Source organism: Nomia melanderi, chromosome 8 (assembly GCF_051020985.1).
Source record: "Nomia melanderi isolate GNS246 chromosome 8, iyNomMela1, whole genome shotgun sequence".
NCBI classification, from domain to species: domain Eukaryota; kingdom Metazoa; phylum Arthropoda; class Insecta; order Hymenoptera; family Halictidae; genus Nomia; species Nomia melanderi.
In genome coordinates this window covers 13,261,822-13,282,774 of record NC_135006.1, presented here as the reverse complement: position 1 = coordinate 13,282,774, position 20,953 = coordinate 13,261,822, and the positions used below count along the sequence as shown (strand labels likewise).

General features: G+C 45.5%; 1 protein-coding gene and 1 long non-coding RNA gene across 7 annotated transcripts in view; both read left to right on the top strand.

Moving 5' to 3' along the window:
* The window catches only part of Ppn (proteoglycan-like sulfated glycoprotein papilin), a 175,361-nt gene that overhangs the window by 10,814 nt on the left and 143,594 nt on the right, over positions 1–20,953 (top strand). The gene's annotated exons all lie outside the window — the stretch shown is intronic.
* The window catches only part of LOC143174840 (uncharacterized), a 67,853-nt gene that overhangs the window by 23,019 nt on the left and 23,881 nt on the right, over positions 1–20,953 (top strand). The window contains exon 3 of one of the 2 annotated variants that reach the window (XR_012999272.1): positions 5,398–5,430. The exons of the other annotated variant lie outside the window; for it this stretch is intronic. This is a non-coding gene — a long non-coding RNA (uncharacterized LOC143174840). Of the gene's footprint in view, positions 1–5,397; positions 5,431–20,953 lie in introns of those variants that run through there. 2 annotated transcript variants of the gene reach the window in all.

Below are 20,953 nucleotides of genomic sequence, written 5' to 3'. Positions count from 1 at the left end.
TAAGGAGTAACAGCGACGAAAGAGGTCTCTCGCGATGTGTTTTGTTTATAATTTTGATCGGTTAACTTTATTGACGAATAGGAAATTAATATCAAAAACGAGACGAGAAAAGATGAAAAACTGACCAATTAGATCCGCATTCCCTTTAGGTCTCTCGCCGTGCATAACGCAGAGTACCTGTACACTGCCTTTTAACTGCAGCTCCTATTCTCCGCGCATCATCAACGAAATGAGCGTGAGGTATTCATCTCAACGATTCGTTTTAGCTAATATAATCCAATTGTAATTACTGAACAGTAATTCAGCGAGGCATCGGACCGTTCGAAAATATTGCCTCTGGTACATCATTTTATCCAGTTTGCAAACGGACGAACTGTGAAACAAGAGAATCGATCCCCTCACAGTTTGAACACAAATAACAGATTTCAGCAGATTTTTCACTCAATACCAGTGCAATACATTCATCAACATCTAAACTTCCAAATTTAGTATATTCATACAAGACAGAACTTTCCCCTAACATATTTTCCACAAACTCGACAAATAATATTAAATTACACCATAGATATATCCATATATATTCAATTTACTTTGTACCATTAGTTCCACGCAACCAATGAAATACCAATACCGAATTCAAACTGACCAAACGCGAATTCTTCGCGGTTATTACCTCCAACGCGTTTCCAATAACTCGCGATGTAACCCTTAACAACTAAACCTTTTACGGGTCAAAACGACCCACTCCGAACTTCTCCCTTTTGCAATTATCGCAAAGATGACAAATGTTTCGTCGAGAGATCATTAAAAACTTTGACTCGGCAACACGCGAACTGAACTGTAAATCAATTAAACTCAATAGATACATTCCTCGAGCTTCCACAAAGGAACTTCAAAAATTCAATTCAATCGCTCACTAGCTTCACTGTTGAAATTACGTTCCCGCGTAAACCCGATCGAATTCCTTACCTAATATTCCGCTCATCCTCGCTGGCAATATCCACTAATCGACCGTTATTCGAAAAAATCCAAACCGCCCCTGCGTTCACCGGCCCCGGTCCGAATCAAATCTTCCCGATTCAATCTTTGTATCAATCCGTAACCCTGGTTACGACTTCGATATAATCGAATTCCGCGGGTACGCCGACGAAGACGACGGAGGGGGTTGGACCGGGGGGTTGGTCCGTTGAGCGACGAAGCGCGGCGTCGTGAATTAAGTATCGCGCGGGGTTCGGCGGATGGAGGGCGAGCCGAACTTCCGCCGTTCACGAAACAACTCCAATATCTCCGGGGGTCGGGCGTAGCCCGAGGTCGCGTCCGGGGATCTTGCTGAATAATTCGGGAAGCCCAGGTCAACGGTCGACGTTAAACTTTCCGCGGGTTCTCCCGCATGTGCGCCGCAACGCCGAGTCGTGAAACGAAGAGGCTTTTCGCCCCGAAGAAGAGAAAGGTCAGCCCGAAAAGGACGAGCGGCGCGTTAGCTCCCTGGACTTTCCGGCGCGACCTTTCCGGAGGCGTCACTGCGAAGGGCCGCAGAGAGACTTTAAATTTACGGCGTCCCGGGAATACCTCGCACGCGCTCGGTAGAGCGAGAGAGGCAACGCTGGCCGGCTTTAATAAAAACTGGACGGATGAAAATTCGGTCGACGATCCTCATCTCCCTTTTCAACTCTTTACGCTGCCATTTTTGCCGGCGAATCCTTTGTGCATATTTACGCTCTTTCCCGTAAATATTTGGAACCCCGTGGTATGGGAATACAATGTCGAGAGGGAATTCTTCCGACTTTGATGGCGTCGGGTAAATATTATCGAGAGCTACGAGCGGAATATTATTCCAAATACCGGATCGCTTGTTTGATTGTAAATTCCGCTTGAGTTATGTTGTTCCGTGTGTTGTTGTTTGGAATTGTAAGCTGACGCTTGCGTGCACGTGTCTGTTTCTTTCAATAATTATGTGTTATATATTTATTAATTGTATACTGAACGTTTCTAAAGACTTGTTAATGCGCGAATTGTTCGTACGAAAAGTGGCGTACCCATTGTTTCTTAAACTGCAATCGTACTTGAGGTCGAAGGTTCCAGTTGAGTTCTAGGTTCGGTACGGTAAGATATTTAGCGAACGATTGCACGAAATTCTTGCGAAACAATAACTCGTCGAAGTCCCGTGAAAGCTTTTCTTCTGTCGCGTACACGGCCGCTCGATGAAATGTTTAATAAAAATACTCTCATGGAATTTCAATCGGAGCTATCGATCGCTGGCCTGTTTAACCCCAAGACTCGCCGAACGATTTTTCTCCGCGGAGTGATTTAGACGCGCAGGGCGCGAGGTAGATAAATTAAAGGCGTCGTTCCATTGGAAATACATATTGGAGGGTGTTCATCGGGATCGGTGGTGCTCGTCTACGTGGAATAATCCTCTGGACCGTTGCATCCTCGAATTCTGAGATGAGTCGGCGGCCAGTCAATTCTTGTCAGTAGCAATACGCCGAGTAGGGATTCCATTATTTATGAACTCGATGGACGGATCTCCATTATTTATAAAGGCGGATTGATGTGGGCTGTGGGAAAATGAGATTGCCGATGGTATTTTCGCGTGACCTTGAACGTCTGCGCCTCTCGTCGCGGGGGATGTATCAATTACAAGGGTAGCGAATTTCTGGGACGGTGGTTTCCTCTTTAACCCGGAACTTGATTCGAGCATCAATTTACGAGGGTTCGGGCACTACCTTCCGATGAGATTCTAGTGATAAGTTTTCCTTAAGTAATTCATTGTCGGTAATAAGGGTTGCCGGGGAATCGGTTAACGTCGATCTCGTGTACGAATTAATAAGTTTATCAGACTACCACTGTTTCCTGTCGATTGCAGAATTCACTGTGGTTACATTCAATGATCACATAATTTCGTACGATCGGATTACACCGTTCCGCGTGCTTATTACTTGTCAATTATAAACGCAACGTAATACCATTCCATCACGATCGAGGATTGGCATTATTTTCTCGCCGATCGGGCATTTTCCCCGCCGGCGTATCGCGTTTCTTTTTCCCCGCTTCTATGTTATTTACGGTATCGTTCGACGCGGCCTTAGAGTGGACTAACGAGAAACGATTCGCGATAATTAGTTTCACTTTCATAGAGAACGAAGCTAATTGAAATCTTATTTGCCCCCGCGCGCTCCGAACAAACGGACGCGAGCGATTTCCTTTAATTAGAATCAATTCCCTCGCCACCCCGCGGACGAGCAAACATATCCAGCGTCAATTATACGCGGACAATAACTGAAACCCGTCTCTCTGTAGCTCCCATATTTCCCGATACGGGCCGCACAATGCGGCCGCCGTCACAATTATCGTAATTACAGAATTGCCGGGCACGCTCATTAACGCGGCGCGCATTTTAATATCGCAGTTCAGGCTTCAATAACAGGAAGACCGACGGTCGGAGCGGGGCGGAGGGAACAATATCGTAATAAAAAGTTCGAATCACAACTAACGAGTAATATCCTGTCCCCGATTCCTCTCGACAATGGGCTCTTTCGATTGCGCTCGTCTGGTTCTTGACCTGTCGTCAAGGGTTGCTATTCTCTCTGTCTCTCCCTGTCTCTCATTCTCTCCCTCTCCCTCTTTCTTTCCCTTCTTTTTTTATTCTCCTTTCTCCCTGTTCCCTCTGTTCGTCCTTCGACAGACCTTCCGTTCAATTTCGTGCGGTTCCAGATCGTGGAACTGGCGCAACTGGTTCGTGTCTTTCGTGGGACGTCGTCTGGAAAAGTTCGAGGCTGACTTCACGCCTAAATATTTTGTACGGTTCATACGAGCTGACGCGGATCCGATAAGCTGGGGCTGGAAAGGGACCAGCGACATCGTGAGACGTGTCCTTTCTGTCTCGTTAGGCTGTCACTCGTGTGCTTCCCGTGCTAGACAGTCGGAAATTGATATGCGGAGATCCTTAAGTCAATGCTTGTGCCTTTGCAGCTTCGCTGCTCGGACGACTGCGAAATAAGGACGGATTTCTTTAGATGAAATTGCGGATGGAAAGAAGAGTTCGTTTACCATTGGGACGGTTAAGCTGTTTGGACTGAGCTAGTTCGCGAATTGGGGATTGGAAGATTAGGGTAATCCTTTGGACGCGGTAGGCGACTCTCAGTTAACACTTGATTCGATATAGCGGAAGTATAAAGCTTGATAATGTTAAGCTTTGCGTGTTATGTACATAAAATAGCGTGTGATCTCTCGTTAACACCTCGACTGCCAAGTAAACACTCATCAAGACTCCTATGCATTCTAAACAGTTTTCTTCGTTAAGGAGAAACTAAAAGATTTTGTTCGATGTATCGCCAAGAAAATTAATATTCAAGTTTACGTGAGAAATACCGTCACCCGAGTGTGGGTGACGTGACAGTAAAAGTGTTAACTTAGTTTTAGAAAATATAGTGAAACTCTGCCGAGTGCAAAGGATTAATGCAATTTCTTCTGACAATTGGAAATAATATTTCAATTGAATCGTTCAGTTCCTAGTGTTTTAATGTCAGAACTGCAGCGATCAATGATTAATTCTCGGAAGATTTGACCGGATCATCGTTTAATTGGATTATCTTCCGCGGGGAACGGAGTCAACGTACTTGCGTGCCGCATCGTTCGTTGCGAGGACTAATATTAATAAAACAATATCTTCAAGAGAAACAATCAATTCTATCGTTGAACAAAGTTCGTTACATCAATGTTTATTCGGTCTGCGAACACTTCGGAATGATGCACGGGCAAAAGTATATTTCCTGGGTCGCCGTTCGCGGAAGTCGGACATTTTGTTCCCGCAAACTTCTCGAAAGTAATATCGCGCGAGATTTGATGTTTTCAGAAACTTTCCTGACCGTTTATATATCCTCGAAGAATGCGCCAACTTTTCTTGACGTTTCACGACAGCGTTAATTCATTTCGTGAATTATTCTCATGATCGTTGCAAATCCTGTGCTCCCTCTGTTTTAAACGAGATTTATCGCCGCGTTCTTTCCTTGCATTTGCATGCGTTAAACTTTCAACTTCCGAATTTGAAATATACCAGAAATCATACGATTTTAAACCTTTCCAATGAAAATCGACGCATTAAAAGTCACCCTTTTTTTAATCACATAAAACAAAACCGAATACTGTTACTTAACAAAACATACAGCAAAATTATTTAAGCGACAAACGTTTATATTAAATTCCCGATCTCCTCTCGAATTACAATTATTCCTATTAATTCAAATCATTTCCAATTAATCTGCAATTGAAATATGTCCGATGCAAGTCGAGGACGTCGCACATTCATAAGTATTCTAACAGTAGAACTCATTCTTTCCACCCCGTGTCCATTTCTGAATAATAATCAGTGTTCAAAGAGCATCCTCGGTCCCGCAGTCAGTCGCAGATTCCTACGGTGCTCGTCTATGGAATGTCTCGTGCTGCCTGCGGTGTCTCCCAGTGTCAGCAACATCGTGGAAACAGCAACGGCAAAGAGTACGAGCATCGATTCCGTGAATACGAGCACACGAATCCCCGTAGCATTGTTCGATCATGGTAATTACGGGGCCCGCGAGCTGCCCGCGCAAAGGGAGCAAAAGGGAGAAGCGGCCGAGAAAAGGGGCAATGGGAGGGAGCATGATTGTTCCCTTGCATCCTTGTATGCTCGCATCGTGATCCTTCCCGGCGGAGGATGATGATGCTGCTCCGGGATGGAAAAAACGACGCGTGGACTGTGTACACAGGACGGCTCCTCATTTTTGCGTGGGAGTTCCGATGAAACACCGCGATAGCGATCCGATCCCCGAGGCTGAAGAGGAACAAGAAGCCCGCGAAGCTTTTCTATCAATGATATTGACTCGGACGCCGGAGTTTTCTTCGTCCGGAGCGGGACCAGAGATTGAAATTTATTGAAACAAATAATTGGATTGTTAAAGAACTCGATAACCGGTAGACAGAAGACCGCGGGCGCTCCGTTTGGACGTTGCCTCGGAGGCATCGCAGTTCTCGTCTTGAAACGGAACACTGGTTCCTTTTTGATTTCTTCTAATCAAACGGTACCAACGGTATATTACAGCGTCAACAAGACAGGAGGGGTTGAAACGAATGATAATTTTCGAGGGAACGGAATTGAATTCGTCGTTGAATTTCGTTCGTTGCGCAGAATTATGTTATTCGAATGAAAGGTTGTTAGGGTAGTTTTTATATACAGCGGAGTAACTGAATGTTTATATGTATTCAATGTTTACTGATATTCGGGTGAGAAGCGACGATTTTGGACAATCGAGGTGACGTTACGATAGAGGACTGCGATAATCAAAGCGAAGTGAGCGATTTTTATTTTTGTAATGAGACTTCGAACGACTGTTATTCGATCGGCGGTCCGGCGAGAAGAGGCAGCCTCGGTTCTCCGTTTATCGATGAGCCCACAGTTTTACCGATCCGCAATGAACAGCCGGATGACCATGGAGAATCGCGCCGTTCGTGTACTGCACGCCGGCGGTAAGCAAAAAATTCACGGTGCGTTGCTGGCCACCGTCGTGCACAGGGAGGTTTACGATCGCTTCTGATGCTCGCCGCCGTTGTTGCATTAAATATGATTCACGTGGCGGCCGGCCACGGTCCGTGGTGGCGAGCCAAACAGTGTGCCTGCATAAAACCGAACGTCATTACGTTTCGTGGCGGCTGAATGGGAATGCATATTACTTTCACGCTAGAAATTGAAGGGGTATTTACTAATTATAATCGGGCCGAACGTTATCTTCCACCGTGGATCCCGGTAATTGCGTAATTTCCTACCTGAACGGTACCGTTGCGACAAAAACATCGCGAATAGGTGGTTCTACTTTTAAACATTGACACATATATCCACGTGAGAACTAGCTAACCATAGAATAACAGACTGCACGTCCTAATATTAACAATCCTCCTCCTCCAATTTCCGAATATACAACATTTACAACAACCTTCAAACACATCGAGCGCAAAAACACTGCAACACGTTTCCTTCGAAGATGAACGCTCCATGTCCCAACACTCGTAAGAATCTGAAATCCACGTTCGAGCCCAATTAAGAGCCCTCAGGCCCGAAACAAATCACTTGGAGCCGACGCTGCCCTTATCACGTGGCGGGGGTAATCTCGGTCAAGCGATCAAGGTCCGGATCGCCGGTGCTCCGGTGTCCGCTAATTTCGCCGGACGTGTCGCGACGCGTGTATCGCGCGGCTATCAGTGTGGAATTTCTCCGGGGTCGCATCCCTCGTCTCCGTTCAGCCCGGGGTGGTTCTCCTTCCCCCCGGCAACCTGTTGCTGGCAGCCGGAATTCTTCTCGGTTCCGCTTTAAATCGACCCGGCCGGCTCGGCTCGGCGCGACGCGAAGCGGCACGGCGCAACCCGACTCGCTCCCTCTCCGTCCCTCTCGGTGTTCCCTCTCGCCGAGCGTCCCGCTCGGTTCCACCGCGTCGTCGCCGTCTCGTCCTTTCCCGGCACTCTCGGCGTTGCTCTCTTTCCCGCGGCTAGAGTTCTTTCTTCCGCCACGCGGATCCGCTCCTCGTCTTTTTCCCTCTTTCCAGGAACGATAGAACGCCCTTTGTCCGCGGCGACGCGTCCCACGCTCATGTTCTCCTGGTAGCGCGGAGCCCCGGCGCGTCGCACTCTGTTGCTCCGTTCGGTCGCGGCGTCCTCGTCGCACCGTCGCCGCCGCCTATGCGCTTTCTCGCCCCTCCGTTGCGTCGCGTCGCGTCCCGCCCGATTTTCTCGTCGCGCCGCGGCAGGCTTTCCCTCTTTCTCGCCGGCCTAGCGTCTATCGGCCGCCGTCGCTTTCCTCGTTCTTCCTCCAGCTAGCAACGCGCGTGCCGCGTCCGACGTTCCAGAGTCGCGGCAACGTCACGCCACCACTTTTCCCGGCACGAACGAAAGCGCGGATCGCCGTCTCTCTGCCGCCTCTACCCACTACTGATGCCTTGATCCGATGGTCCCGCGAGTAGAAGAGCGCGGTCCGCCGTTCGGTCTCTTTCCTTCGCGACCGGTGTACCGGAATTTGGGAATGCCTGCTCTTGACCCGGATGCCAGGCGGTTCCTCCGCTCGGCTTCGCGGTTTAGGGTATGTTTGCAGCTGTGCTGCGATGCGACCGTCGGAACGGAGCGAGGAGAACTCTTGGGAGATTGCTTGATGGCTGGACGATGCGGATTCGATTGGGTAGTTTTCGTGTGTTTTTACTTGGTTCTTGATGCTTTGGTGTTAGGATAGTTGAGACGGTTACGCGTGATTTATTGAAACTATAAGCGAAACACTCAGCGGGAGACCAAATAATTGTATGTAACATTTACGTATGTGATACACTTTTCTCGCGGTATGTCTGGAGGTTGAAGGTAACGACGATTCTTCAGCTTCAGCGGATTTAAAGGTGTTTTAGCATTGCTCTGTTCGATACGTAGCTCTACCGCAGCTCCGCTGTGAACGCATCGTTACCGATTTGGTCCGATACGGACGAGCGGCTTTTTGTCGGCGTTGCGACTTTCCGTTGTATCATATCGCTGCAATTTCGCGGCGATTACGCTGTATAAACGAATGTGATAGAGAACGATAGGAAGTAACGACGAAATGTCGTCACGTCGATGAGAATTGGGGTTCTATGTATTTGGGTCTGACTTGAAGGTTTAGGATACGTTGTATGTAAAAGGAGTGTATTCAAGGCTAGACGCGTTCAAGAAGTGTCCATGATGGCATGTGAAAGTATTTATTCGTCAGTGGTTAGTAAGATTACTGGAATTCTGAGAGTGCTGCGTCCGTCGGTGATTCTCGTGGGAGGAGTTAACTGCACTTAAAACGTCGCTAAGGTCATTAAGGTTATATATTATACTTGCGTCCTGCCAGTGGTAAAAGGTTCACCTATTAGCTACTATAGTACTCGTTTATAGTTTAGTGACCTTCCGTCTATTGTACCGTAAATTATCAACTGGGAATTCAACGTGAACCTACCTTCTTCACTGTGTCGCTCTCTACTTACTTATACATTCGGTATCTATTCTATTCGACACAATGAAAGTGAATTGCCGTCGAGTATCTCTGAGAATTGGATTAATCAATAATGAAACATCTCGAAGCAGCACTTTCATATTAGCATTTCTACATCAATGAGTCTACATCCAATTCCTGAGAGGTTAATGCAGTTTTTACGAGTACAGAAATCTCGGTATAAATGCGCGAAGCATTTTGTGCCGACGAAATGTTTCCCGAATAGTTTCACTCTAGAAATGGAATAGTGAAATTAACGGGAAGATTTAAAGCGGGTGTCAGTTTAATTAATAATTTATCGAGTAAATCAATTTACTCGTTACACGCTGCAACGTATCACTGAATAGCTGTCCGGTTTTCGGCCGATATTGCGATATCTCGACCAGGAACGCATTTTCATTTAGCTGTGTACGTGAGTTATTCGAACTTATCAGCTACTATGTACGTTGCATATCGCCTTACGACATTACCGATAAGTTATTAGCTAATTATCACGTGTAGAACATATGAAACAGTAATTACCCTTCACTTTGCATTCCAATCGTACGTTACTTTCTGCAAACTATTTCACCACTTTCTCGCGTAAAGTAGTCAATTTATATGAACTTTAAACTATTCCCGTGCCACTGGATAATTTACGCCGGTTTAATAAGCGAACGCCCGGTATAAAAATAAGTCATTCAGATCTGCACGCCAGCTCACGTGTAATGATAAAAAACAGTATCTAAAAGCTCATAACTTCGTAGGAATTTTAATCTAAAATCTAGTAAAATTCCCTTTCCACTGAACGCGTACCGACCGATTGCGTGCTCGGGAAACAAACGTAAAATATAAATAAGAATATAAAACTCATAGAAAAATAATCTCAATACAATAATATAACCGCAATATAACAAATCAACGTTATAATCAATAATATTAACACCTTGACAGCGATAATCAATTTTACCGAACCGTCCAATTTACTAGAAAACAACCACAAGAATTACCGAATTAAAATGTTTCGTAATTGAACAATACTACAACTCAAGAACTACGATACCAAACCATTAATCACTAATTCCAACGCCGTACGCCTTAATGACACAAGCTAGTGTTACACGAAATCTATTCTCGCGGTGAACGCGTTAACATAATACCTCTGACGAAGACAATCACGATAGAAATCTGAAGACAAGACGTCAATCTCCGAATTTCCCTAGGGTCCTGCAATCTCAGTTCCCCTCCAGGGCAAACGAAATCTGCTTAAGACCAACGCAAACACGTGTACCCGCAAATGGAATGCAGGTACAGGTGCTCGGCATTGTCGCTGCGGCATAAAGCCGCAGCTGCCAGTCTCTCCTATTGTCTCGGATCGTTTCTCGCGCGTGCGTGCCGCGGTCGGTCATAACTGTCGCTCAAAAATGATTATCGTCGCCGGATAACCGAGCGGGAGGGGGCCGTTGCCGTGTTCCGAGCGTCGAGACGCGCACGGCTCGTCGAAATAATGAGCGCGAAACGCGCCCTCTCTTCTTCTTTCATCCCCGCATGCCAGAGGCTGCTCGCACGGGGCGACTAATAACAGAGCAGACAGTTCGGAGCGATTTGCGGGGCCGGCTCCTCTCATCCTGCGGTCGAAAAACCGCAGGACACCCGCCCGGCCCGGACGGAACGGCTTCGACGGCACCGGACTTTCTTTCTCCCTCCGCTCGCGAACTCCGGCGAAATTGTTTCTCGAAACCATAATGAGCCCGACAACAGATTTCCATAAAGCTGGTAATTAGTCCGGTTCGAACGATGCTCCGTATAATTTCGTAGTTACTTCTGGAACTAATGCAATCTGCTCGAAGTACTTAGAATATCTCTTGCAGTAATGCGTTAAGCGTCAGTCATCGATACTGGGTTACTTGGAAATAATCATAACATCACCGATGTCAAATGAAAATGTTTGACGCTGAGTAACTCATCGTTCCTGCTTTCCTTTGCTATAAAAGAATAACGGAAACGAAGGGAAATGTAATGAGTCTCTAGTGAATGTAGAATATTTAATAATTCGTTCCATGGGATCGTTGGTACAATTCGCTTTTTAAATGGGAGCCAACTGAGATAATAGCTGCTAATTATGTAAGTGCACGCGATGTGGTATTACACGCGTTGCAAGGGGGAAATGAATTTTTAATTTCGTAGGGATTCTTTCTACCGTGGTAGATTCTGGGCGAACGAAACTAATGCTTAATTGCGAGTCGATTTATATACACTGTGCTTTTCGAGAGACGAGTATTTTGAATGGGGAAACGGTGTGCGCGGTGGCCAGATTTTTCCGCGGAGCTGTTTAACGAAAAATATGCTATCTTGTGCCCGCCATTTTAATGGCTCGCGACGTTCTCTTGAAGCCAACACTCATTACGCGGAGCTTCCGGTGCATAGATCGCAATTGCAGCCGCGGCTCGCAGTCTCTAACGTTGTAAGATGAGAACGCACCAGACTGGAACTTTCATCCGCGAACACGGTACGGCTCCTCTCGAGCTTCGAATCAAATTGTTCTCGCTTGACAGGCTCCGTGCAATGTGGCGATTTAGCCGAACATCGCTCAATTAATTTTTTTTCAACGCTGACCGTTTATCACGCCGAGGGAAAAGGAACTTCACCCAAGGGAGAAAGATTAATCGAGTTTTAAACACTTTTATTATTGTTGGTTCAACGTTGTTTCTCTATTGAAACGGCAGCTCCTTTTCATCGTCCTCTCGAAACAAGTTAATGCGACCCCTTACCGTCGAGAAACTAACATTCTGTCCTGTGACTTGCTAAACCGCACGTCACGGATAGAAAATCCTGCGCTGTTTGCTTATTCATTTTCGACAGCAGATCCATTGACGCTGGAAAGTTACAGGCGTTCGGCGCGATGCATATCACCGACTTCATCTATCAGACCCTCGGAATCGACAATTTTTCTGTATTACAATGTAACTATCGGAGTGCACGGGGTTACATTGAATGATAAATGAGACGGTGTTTGTGAAAACGAGTGACGTACCGGGTTTGAAAAACGATTTATCCCCCTCGCGATCGAGATATTCATCGTCGAGAGAGTACAGGCGATGATCCGTGAGCTGACGATACGACGAAGTTGTTCCCGCTGGTTCTCGACGTAGGAGCTTCGCTAGAAACTCTTTACCGCCGTAAGCACGGCTCTCCATCGTCTTGTATTTACATACGAAGACAATGAAATCACTCAACGAAGAACGAACTCGGCAGTACTTTTCCAGTTTACTTATAAATCGTTCAAGTAACAATAATTCAATCTTATAGTATCATGAAAAAATAATTAAATATCATGTTAGATTCAATTTACTACGTTATGTACTCAATCAACCACTGATTACAATGTTTCTTTTATTCACGAGTCAAAAGCATTAATACCGGAAAAATTCGAAGGGAATTCAAAATATAAATTCGCAAAATTTTCGGAACTCGGTAAAAAGAACGAGACCACTTTCGTCGCTCCGAAATTTTCGCCGAAATAATTTCGCCGTTAATTGGCCGAAATATTAAATTCTCAAGATTTTTTCTCGTCGACTGCCGGTAGTTTGCGCGGAAATATTTGAGCTGTTCGAAATTTGCTACGACCGCCGGCTGCGCTGGTGGCCTTTTTCGTAGGTGGTGATCGAGATCGCTTCGATTTTGTACCACAGGAGCCCCGGGATGTAGGACAGTAGGACCTGTTTGTCGAAAGAATTCTAAAGACCCCATTATAATAATCCCTCACGTGCCCAATGGCGCATCCCCTTCGGAACCCTTCCTCGGTCCGTTCGCCCGCGCCGCGCCGCGCCGACTGCCTCTATACCGGGTGATCATGCTCGAATAAATTCCTAAGCACCGGACAGACGGCTTTTTAACTGCCGCCGTTTCACACGGATTTATAGTTCAACCCACAGATCACGCGGTTATATTCGAATGGGGTGGAGTGAGCGCGACTGCACCTAAATTTAGTGGTCCCATAAAGTTGGACATTTGATTTCTGGGGCGGCAAGTGTCGCGCCATTTTTTTTCACCAGAACATATGTAAATTAATCAGCGTTTAGGAAACGGCGTGTTTCTGAAACTTCGTTTTTTATATATTATTTTCAGCGCGGTTGGACGGTAGAGTCTAATTTTAGTTTCAAGATATCGATGTTAACGGTGAATCACTTTAATCTCATTCATTTGAAATTAGAATCTTCATTCCTTGTATCTTAAAAATAATTTACTAATTCTTCGGAATGTTGCCGCGGGTACTTTGTTCCATATCTGAGTCGAAGCTGCATAAATATTTAAATTACTCGGATAACGAGAGACTTACACGTAATCTCTTTATTCAGCGTTTAATTCTTCCATGCATAATTCGCAAAGGGTTTACCACGCGTCAGTACTCTCCAATCCGCTGAATTTTGTAACAGAATTTTTCAATCCGCTCGAGTTTATAATAAATTCCGCTTGAAAGTTGGTCTCACCGTTGCGAGCGTCGAAAGGAAGCCTGGCTCCTGCCAGGAGCCGGGGATCCTCAGGTTCCACGGCGGGGATTCCCGTTTTTACTTAACCCGTCCTTGACCATTCTTCCAGTTCCCACCCACGAAATTTGGACGTGCCGGAATCCGTCCGGTCGGCGTGTTCCGACGGTGCCATTACAATAATCCCTCACGTGCTCAAGGCGAGTACCTTCCGCACGAAGTGTTCCCCATTGTGGGCCGGTTCGAGTGTGCGGCCGGCGCACGCCACCGGGAGCACCACTCGACCGGCGACTTCTTACAAAAACCACCCCCGCCCGCATTGCGAGGGACGTACTCGCACGGCTATATCCTTTCGGACAAAGCCGAAGATCGTTTCGGCATTCCTCGGATAACTGGTCAGCGAGCGGCCCTACTTTCCAGACGCGGTCACCCGATACACGTTTCACGTGCACTCCCGACGCCCGGACTCGGAGCCCGGCCGAACTTTCACGGTGAATTAATCGGCAACTCCACGGGACTTTTCTCTAATCCTCCGTTCGCACTGGTGGGTTCGATCGAAATATTTTTATCGAATTATTCGTATGGAATCGTAAGGTTCAGATCAGAATTCGACTATTCGCAGTTTTTACGTTGGAGACTTATTCTGTACTACAGAACGAATCTTCGTTACTAATATTTTATATAATAATATAACCAAGACCTCGCCAGATTTAGATCAGGATTCGAGTATTCTCATTTTATAGTTTCTATGTTGAAGAATTTATTGTGTACTACAGAGGAAAAGAAGGAAAATGAGGAAATGTTCGTGGAAATGGATTAATGATCTTTGGAATTTGAAGATTCTTATATCTTGGGATCTTTCTTCGATGATAGGTTAACTGATAAAGTAAAGGTTACTATAATGTAGACACTTGCTATACAGAAGTCGCTTATCATTCAATAGTAATTCTGAATGGACTTCAATGAGTTTAGTAACTTAAGAGTAATACGATTCCCAAATGTCTTATTTTCGTGGTTTCGTCTGAGAACCCGCACGATTGTTCACCGTGATGGAGTGTAATGCATTCGCGTATGTTTCTCGAATAGCGCCTTAACCCTACACGCCTGTTCCACGCTGATATACTTTGTACCGTTCCAAGGATTACCGAGTCTTGCAGACGATCGATATATCCTCGGAGGGTTGAATCGAGTGGAAATGGAATCGCGTAGGTGTAAGGGACAGTTTCAAACGGTGCCGGGACCCAGAGATTGTATCTTTATGGCGTTGCTCGCGGAGAAGCAGCTCTATCGCGAACTCTAGACGAGTTACAAACACGTTCTGATATCGCTGGGTCGTCGTATTATCGTGGAACATACATTTTTCCTCCGCTTAACATCGTATAATCGTGATGGAGATCCCATATTCCAGGTTATACTCCGTTTAATACTTGAAAATTAATAATCACTGTAATACCGTTCGGATATAATCGCACACCGCGCAATAACCTATTTCCTAAAGCACATTAATCACGAGAAGAATATCTGTTCGCTATAGGATAACATCTGAAAACGAAAGAAATTCTCGTTTGTCATCGAACGGAAGGCCATCGGACAGGTTTCTTGCACTGAGAATCAAATGTCATCGCGGATCAGTTACAGTCGTGGCTTTGAAAGATCCGTTTCGTGGAAGGAGCGAACAGGTGGAAACGAAAGAGACGAAATTCAGGGGAGCTACGGTTATGGGGGCGCAATTATCGCGTAACAGATCGGTGATCGTGCTGCGCCGTGGCGTGTAGGTACGCGTTGAGCTCTGATTCGTGGTTGGGGATCCTCCGGTGGCAGTGCCGCTTGCGCGTGGATTCCGGGGCTCGATCACGATCTAATCTGTAATAGAATCAACCGAGATTCGTTCGCGAATCAAATATAACGGTCGACGAACGGTCGCGCCGCGGAACCGAGCATTTATTGGCGGGATATCCGCGGCACTGCGCGGCGAGTTGATGACTTTATGAGACCGCTGACACGCTATCGTTCACGCTCAAGCTTCCGGAAATCACGGTTCACTCGTTATTGGCCTGCGCGAAACGGTTCAATAGTCGCTGCCATAGCGTTAGCCCCCTCACCCTTCTCGCGAGAATTGCGATCCTTTTAATTGGAACTCTGTCGTTTCGATTAAATAATTGAAATATCAAATGGTTCGATAATATACGAATCTGTAGCTTCTTGTAGAGAGTAGGTCACCTGCAATTGAAATATTGAACAAAGGGGAACCGAATGAACTCGCCGGTTGAGAGTAGAAAGATCGATTAGCTTAACGTTACGCGAATCTGTTGGATAAATCGATGTTTAGTCGATTGGGAGTAGGCAATCTGTAATTGAAGCGTCGAATAAAGGGAGACCTATGTGTATTAATTTGTTGATGAAAAATATAGGAGCGCTCATTAAGGAAGCAAGTGTACGTTTGAATTGAGTGATAAGAAAAAAGGAATAGGGAAATAAATAAAATTTTATGGAGTGCTTTTATAGAGTCGAATAGTTTCGAGCTACTGGTTTTAAAGTGGGGAATGTAAAAATTGTCGTAAACGAGAGTTAAGGACTCGGACGGCATTGTAATTTAACGGTAAAAGTTGAGAAATTATCTTCGAATCTCTCGAATTGCGCTTCGCTACAGTTTTTACCATGTCAGTTGTCGCTGTAAAGGAAGATTAGAAAGTATTACGGGCGAGTTGCGCCGACCACAAGCAGATTACATAAAAACGGGAATGCGTGGTTAAACTGGCGTCATAAAGTGAGAAAGTTTTATATATCATCCGCAATTTCATGGTTTTACGGTAATGGACGTTATAAACAATTCCGCGGCGGTCACTATTTTAATTAATGGAGCGTACAATGTCGGAATGTGTAAATGGAATTTTCAATTCGCCGCAGAACGGCACACATCGTTCCGCGGACCACGGCGATCGAACCTTTTCCAACTGCGAAACCGGCGCGATTGCGTTATTGAGCGAAACTCAAACACGAAAAATGAAGAGTAGTAACACGCCGCGGCGCGAAATTAATCTTATCAAGTTTTTAGCCGCGACATTAGATCGGCGCACGTGAATTACAACTTCCTTGCGGTTTTAATTTTCCAATGCGAGAGGCATAATGGCTTAATGACGTTAAATTACCCCATTCTACTTGACTAAAGTGAACAGGAAGTGTTCTTAAAAAAAAAAAAGAAAAAAAAATATACGAAGCTGACGTTATTGCGCAACGCAGTACATGCACGCACGGCGAGGCTTGTTGCGATTTTTTCGAATTCTTAAGAAACCACTGGATAGTCGATGGAACCGCGCAGAACAGTAAAACAAACAAAGAGTGGTCGATCAAATCATTCCGAACAGCCCGAGAGTAAAGGTAAACTGCATTTTCCACGAGAGAAAGCAAACGACTTTATTATACAAAAATTCAGGCGAAAAGTTCAATCGACGCGAAAAAAAAGTTTCATTTGACTGCGATACGTTCGGTTGTATTCTGCCGTGAATGCATAAAAGCTTCGACATTAATTTCCTTTTAAGCAGACATTATCGCGTAACATTTCCATTGCTCGGCGGCGACTTCAGGGTCCTCCGTCCTTTTCCCAGAAGCTCCCTGAATCATACTTCAACGCTACAGCCCCATTGTCCTTTGGGCAACAACGGCATCGACCCATATTCCTGTCGGGTCCCCGGAGTGTCGCGATAGGTCGCATTAACGAGCATTTCTTTAAAGGCCGCGCGCGCGCGCTCGCGACGTCCTCGTTACTCCTTTTTTCGCGGGACTGGCTCCTTGTGTGCTCGGTGCATTAACGAAGACGCGTTGGAACACACTTCCGGCGCAACCTCCTTAAACAAAGCAGCCTTCGTTGCAGCCGCGGCGCGAAAGTCCGGGTTTCTATGCGTTGCCATGCGTCCGAGGCCCGTGATCATTTGCATCTTCGGCTTACCACGTGGCCACTGTTTTCCTCTAGCCGGATTATACAGCCGGAAAGCGGATGGCGATTAAAGGGAGAGCCAGCTGGACTGGCTGAGAAGTGAAAGACAGCGGAGAAACTTACGGTAAACATCGAGTGCGCGGTGTTTCGAGAAAAGTGGAAGAAAGTCGTTTAATTTCAGCTGGTCGAGGGAGTGAATATCATTTATAACCTGTAATCAGATGAGTTGGTTCCATTACTTTAACCCTCGGCACTCGGAAGTTTTCTACTAGAAATATTTTTACATTTTTCGATGAGATAATGACGATGTTAACTAACTCGAAGGGAAATCACACATTGAGGAACGAAGCTGTTTTATTTCAATATTTCTCAAATTGATGTGTTATAGATAGTATAATGTTAAATGTCAAACTTTATAGCTTTACTGTATCGAGTCAAGTGGTGGGACTCTCGAGTGCAAAAGGTTAATCTTGCATTGGAATTATCAAATGTATTCTATATTATTCTTCTGTACACTTTAAGCTGATTATGTATCATTGAAATGAGCCTTACAAACGTGTTTAATTAATTCTGGCAGAATTCGAATGGTGTTTCAACCATATTATTACAATTCACCCGACTTATACTCGTATAAAACTGATAGTTTCTTCTGTTTTGCGTTCCTCGCGCAAGCACGCGTAATGGAAGATTGATTTAGCCCAGCTCCGGTATCACCAATCACCGCTGCCTGTACAGTTGGCCGCAAGTTCGTGGCCGTTATTAAGTTAAATTTACGGAAGAGACGCGTCCCTGTCGGTCGCCGGAATTAGTCCTCCGCCTCGGCGCCCTAAAATCCGCGCCTGGAAAGTTTTCAGCCCGCGACCACAGGATTATCCTCTTACGTGTAAGGACGAGATACAATAATTCGAGTAATAACTTTCACGCTAAGATCTTCCCACGGTTAATTAGTCGGAATTGTACGAGTCGAATCGAGTCAAAAGGGACCATCGTATCATTCTAACGAAAAGTCTCCGTTAACTAATAAACGAACCCCAATCCTACCTCTTCAATCATCGGGAAATAAACAAGAATTGAACTTGATATTTGAATGTAAACTAACTTCACGCCCGATTCCATTCGTTTTCCTTTTCAGTGAATTTTCGGGGTATAAACGTGACCAATTATCCAGCTAGAATACCTAACGTCAGTGATCATCATCTTCACAGTACAGTTCGCAGAAACGCTTTGCTATTCATCACCTACCAATCCGAGAGCCCGATTCACAGCCGGTGGTATGCACAAAAGCGATCAGAATAGTCTACAGACACATTGTGCCGCGGAAGCACCGCTATTCACGGCAAGATTAAAAACACGACTCGCTAGTAGGATAGCAGAGGCTTCAGTGTCCTAAAATTCTACGCACAGTCGCCGGCGCGGCGTACACTCATTTTTTCATTTCCGGTTCTCCGATGTTCCCGTGCAACCCAACCGACGGTGCCGGAAGAAAGCGCGCTAGTTCGCGACGCGCGAGACGCGTGCCATTATGAAAAACTACAATCCGCGTTGTCCGTTCGCGCGGAGGCTCGCGCGAGGTCGCCATTGCCGGCGATTCGTAGTTCTCTGGCTGCACAGGGTGTCTTAGTCTGTTCAAACAATCGAAAAGATCCGAATAACCGTACGTCCCATTCGAAACAATTCGAAATTGCTTACCTTCCGGTTTATTGGAATTTTTCCGGTTTATTTAATTTTACTTTAATTTTCTTATGAAGGTGTTTACGATATCGCACAAGGTTCTACAGATATCGAGATCCATTTGTAAATGAATGGCTACAATTAGATTAACGTAAATTGATATCTTATTGTCAGTATAAAATTTACAATAATTTTAATACTAGTAGCACGCGTTTCTTTTTCTATTCGTGTTATTCGATTTACCGTACCAGGCGGGTCAAAATGACCAATTCCTAATTTCTTCTGTTAGAATGACTGCAAACGTAAAGCCACTTCCTTAGGGAATGATTAAAGAAGCTGATTTAATACCTAAACTGAGGTGTAAACCAATTGAAATGTTTAATAAATTCAAGCATATAGCTTTCATAATGACATTTTCAAAAGACTGTTTAACCCTTTGCACTCGAGAGGTGACTCTCAGTCATTTAATTTCATATAACAAAATTACAAAGTGTTATGTATAATGCATCAATATATGAAGTATTTATATTAAAGAGGTTTGTTTCTTAATTGACGCACGTTTCCTGATTAGTTCGTTTAAAATAATGTCGCCCATGTTTCATCGAAAAGCGTCGAATGATTCTAGTGAAAAGCTTCCGAGTGCAAAGGGTTAAGTGTTCGGTGGTTCTAGTGTTAACTCGCCGATTCGATCTGTTCGATCATGTTCCTACGAACTTTTCGTAATTGTTTTACACGTAGAATCCCCTGCCAAGAGGTCTGCTCGATGGACACCCTGTAGAGTGGAGCCCGCGGAATGCAGCAGGCCGACCGGCGCGCTGGCGGAATGCTTTTCGACAGTAGCGGAAAATATTTGCTCCGCGGGAGGGTTCATCTATAGCCGGCGGGCAAACAAAGCAACCCGTTCTCGTGAATGAGAATCTTGCCGGCGTTGTATCGTAAACGCGGAATCCACTCGCAGGGTCGTTGGCCCCCCCGCAGAGCGAGACAATAGACGGCTTCTTCGTGAATGCCACGATTCGTCAGTCTCGATGACATTATTGGTTTTCCTGCCAATATTTGCACGCGGGATTTATACCCGTCCGCGTTTCCCGACCGCCGATCTCCTATCGGCTATGCATTATACTTACCTTCTCCTAACAGCCGCCATTTTATTCCTACCATACATAGTCACGATAATTGGCGGCTAGTTTGATCCTTTACGAACTTCTCGAGGAAGATTTTTTCTTGTTGGCTACTGTCCACTAGGAATGGAAGATTAATTCTTCTTAGTAGTAGATCAATCTTCGTTCTTGATTCTGGAATGTTCGAAGTGTGTGCTAGAGGACTGTAAAATTTTAGGTCTATCGAGAGATTTTCCTACAGGAATTGGAGAAATATTCACCAGTAGATCGTTTTGTCTGTAATTACTGTGTCTAACTAACTCTTCCACTTTTGCTTCTTTCTTGTCTAAACGTATGATCCATTGAAGGTTCAAAAGCGGGCAGAAGAACCGGGACTCAGATGTCTCGCGATTAATCGAATTCGTCTCTAATTAATTTTCTCGAGCTTAGCCTTCATTATTCCTCGGCGAGGGGACAGATTTACGGACGAAATTTTCTTTGCCCGGGGAACCGGGGAACAATTGCTGACCGAGTTTTCCAGACTCTTCTCAATCTGTCTCCGCGGCGACAGGTGCATTCTCTGGGTGGCCCATTCAAGTCGCCGTGTTCCACGATTATTTTGTCACGTTACGCTCGACGCGGCCCGGGCGTGCTCGTTTTAGGCGAGCCGCTAGCGGTACCTTCGATAGGTCCAGGTAGAGGATCCTTTTCCTTTCGCCGCCTGATGGACCACTGGCTAAAGGTACGGACTACAAATTAGTTCTCT